Below are 2,965 nucleotides of genomic sequence, written 5' to 3' on the forward strand. Positions count from 1 at the left end.
GTACAACGTTTCGACAAGATACCTGATGATAAAAAAACCTTGTCGAAACGTTGTACATTCGCTGTCATGTTAAACTTATATTAAAGTTTTTCCTCATTACCCATTTAAGCCGTCTCCAGCCATTATTAGTCTCAAAGTGGGTTCCTCGTCATCGAATTTATATGCTTATAACTTTATGGAGCATAGAAAACCCGTGTCATTCCTGGTTCCTGGCCACTGGAGTAGTTTTCGTGGAGAGTTCCTTACTGGTTGTATGACTCCTCCAGATAAACTCCAAGTGGGCAGCACAATGTAGTGGGAAATAGGGCAGTGATTTCCATGTCAGTGTAGTGCAGGTCACCCTCCATTATATAGTTTGCCAATTTCCATGTGGTTTTGACTAGCCAGATGGGTCAAAGTATTCTCCTTGGGAAGCAACGGGGCCTTGGTCCTCATGTATGATGAGTAAATTATTCTACAGAACACCTTCCATATGGTACAATCTTGTTATTGCTTAGTCCATCTGACTTGTTGACTGGCCATGTATTTTTTTATCCATCCCTGCAACATATTGACTCATTGTTGCCTTCCTCTTTTCATACTTCCACCTGGGCAAAGAGTATATCCTGCTTGAGAAGGATATGGTCTCCCACAAGTGTTTCACCTCTAGTAAGCCTCTGTTATCTCTTTCAACACAGGCTCAGTCCCTGGGACCGACCTAGTAACCATTTTGTGCTTTTTCATGCTATAACCTTTATGTTAGTAAGCGAATGTTAATGAAATTTGGTACATTATCAGTAAACATTACAAAGCTTTCACATGTAAAATATCACATTTTTTTTTTATTAAGTCTTAAGGTTTATAAAGCAATGTTTTTCTGATGCCTTTTTTTATTTTTGAATTTTGCCTATCTAACATACAAAGTAATTTTCATTTTAAGATTAAAAATACTTTTATGCATCAAAAAATTTTCAAATTTCACATGCAAAATCATTATAATGTCCATATAGTCATCAAACATTTCCCAAGAAAAAACTTTATATTTTATCTGTTATTTTCAGTAATGAATCTCTGTACAAGTTTGGTAGATTTGACCAATTGCGTAACCACAATAAAAAATTAGGAAATTAATATAAATTATGCCTCTTTCATTCTAGAATGAACATAAATTATAACACGAAAACATAAATGTTTAGACTAAATAGCTTAAATCTCCTAACACTATAAATTTATATATATTTATTATTTGTATTATATTGACCTTTCAGCCATGTCTAGCTAACAATACAAGACAAGGTGCCACATAAAAGGCTTGTAAAAAATTAGCTCTATAGGTGTGGGGGATAAGTTAGCAAATTGGATAAAAGAGTGGCTGGATGGAAGAAAGCAGAGGGTTGTTACAAATGGAGTTCAGTCAAACTGTAATAATGTCACAAGTGGGGTACCTCAGGGCTCAGTCTTAGGATCTTTGCTCTTTTTAATTTACGTCAATGACATAGATGAAGGGATAGTCAATAAATTACTTAAATTTGCAGATGATATTAAGGTCTTGGGTGTTGCTAACTGTGAAGAGGATGCTGCTGTTTACAAAATGATTTAGATCATTTAGTGAGTTGGGCAAATAAATGGTAGATGGGTTTTAATTATAATAAATGCAAGATAATGCATGTGGGTTATCATAATTTGAATTATAAGTATAATTTGTATGGGAATAACCTTAACAGTGTTATGAAGGAAAGGAATCTTGGTGTAATAGTCAATCAGTCTCTAAAGCCATCCAAGCAGGTGTGTTGTTTCTAGTGGTAGGGCAAATAGGATTTTAGACTGTATCTAATGAAATTATAACCTCTTTAGACTTGTATTCAATATTTCTGTATAGGTCACTAGTTAGGACACATTTGGAATATGTGTTCAGTCTTGGGCTCCTTACCTCAGGAAGGACATTGAATTTTTGGAAAAGATTGAGAGAAGGGCTACTAGAATGGTGCCTGGGATGTAGGAGTTGTAATATGAGGAGAAGTTGAGATCTCTCAAGTTGTTTCCTTTCGAAAAAAGAAGAGTTAGAGGGATCTGATTGAGGAGTTAACTTAACAGTGAGAATGGTAGAACTCGGGGACAGAAATATATATTTTGGCAGGGAAGGAGTCATCTTCAGCTAGGACAGTTTTATTTTTCTAACAGGGTGGTTGGCCTTTTGAATGGATTTCCTTTGGATTTTGTGGAGGCAATAAATTTAAGTGAGTTTAAGAGAAAGCTTGATTACCATATGTGGGAATGAGATACTAAGTAGGTCACTAGGATTGAATGCCGGGGTTAGATCAATATGTAGGGATGAGCAAATAGGCTGGTTGAATTTATGGATGGTTTACACTTAAATAAAGCAGGGACTAGCATGTTAGCAAGGACTATTAACTCAGCTGTAATGGTAGATTTAAATTAGAGCTAGACAGGGGTGAGGGCTATAATATTAGTAAAATAGGAAATATAATTGATAGAAAACATGTACAACAGGCACAAATCATGAATGTAATTTAAAATCTGTGATTAATTGTTACTGTTGTAATGCTAGGATTATTAGAAATAAAACTGATGAGTTCAAAGCAGTTGTGGAAACTGAGCATTTTGTTGATATGGGTATCACTGAGACTTGGTTGGATTTGGACAATTTTGATGTGAGAAATATTTTTGAATACCAGGCTACAAATTATTTACTAGAAATAGAGTATTGAAGAAATGGGGAGGAGTAGCTTTATATGTGAAGAGTGAATTGCATCCTGTTGAGTTAGAGCATACTAAAGGAAATAGCACTGAGGTTGAGTCAGTTTGGGTTAGTGTTAGTGGATGTAAGGGGAAAAATCTTGTAACTGGGATTTGTTATAGATCACCAGGTCAGAATGTAGAAGTTAATAAGAAACTGTATTATGAGATCAGAATGGTAACTGAAAAAGATGTTATTATGGGAGATTTTAATTTCAGGGGTATTGAT

At 35.0% G+C, this 2,965-nt stretch overlaps 1 protein-coding gene across 1 annotated transcript in view; it reads left to right on the top strand.

Moving 5' to 3' along the window:
* LOC106471870 (pre-mRNA-splicing factor 38A-like) overlaps positions 1 to 2,965 on the top strand; it is a 37,881-nt gene that overhangs the window by 10,445 nt on the left and 24,471 nt on the right. The gene's annotated exons all lie outside the window — the stretch shown is intronic.

Source organism: Limulus polyphemus, unplaced genomic scaffold (assembly GCF_000517525.1).
Source record: "Limulus polyphemus unplaced genomic scaffold, Limulus_polyphemus-2.1.2 Scaffold4928, whole genome shotgun sequence".
Classification (NCBI taxonomy): Eukaryota; Metazoa; Arthropoda; class Merostomata; order Xiphosura; family Limulidae; genus Limulus; species Limulus polyphemus.